Below are 559 nucleotides of genomic sequence, written 5' to 3' on the forward strand. Positions count from 1 at the left end.
ACCTTTACCTCTTCCTCTTTTCTAGTCCATGATGCTTATTAGTTTTGATTACTTTATAACTTTTGAGTTAGGGTAGGGGGGGGGCAAATATGGAGGGAGGGAGAGAACAGAATGAAGGAATAGACAGGGAGCAAGAGAGGAGAGGGGGTAGGAGAAAGGGAAAGAGAAATGGAAATGAGGGAAGAAGGAAAGAGGCAGAGCAAGAGTACGACGGGGCGAGAAATAGGGGGAAGAGCAAGGAAGGGATGAGAAGAAAGAAGAAGGGAGACGGGAGACCGGAAAAAGAGAAAAGAGTAGAGATGAAAGAACGGGGAAGGAGGAGGGCGAGAAGAGGGGGGAAGGAGGAGAAGGAGGAGGCAGGGAGGGGAGGGGAAGGAGGGGGAAAAAGGAACCAGGCTTGAGAAGCGTAAAAGGTTTTAATGGGAAGATATGTGTGTGTGTGATGATAGAGTGTATATATGCCCAAGTTGTATGTTTTGAATTAAGGAGAATTCTTAAGTCTATCCTCCAGAGGCCGCTTCGCTTCCTTCCAATTAAACTACATTTCGGATTGTGCGGC

The sequence above is a fragment of the Penaeus monodon genome, chromosome 20 (genome assembly GCF_015228065.2).
Source record: "Penaeus monodon isolate SGIC_2016 chromosome 20, NSTDA_Pmon_1, whole genome shotgun sequence".
NCBI classification, from domain to species: Eukaryota; Metazoa; Arthropoda; class Malacostraca; order Decapoda; family Penaeidae; genus Penaeus; species Penaeus monodon.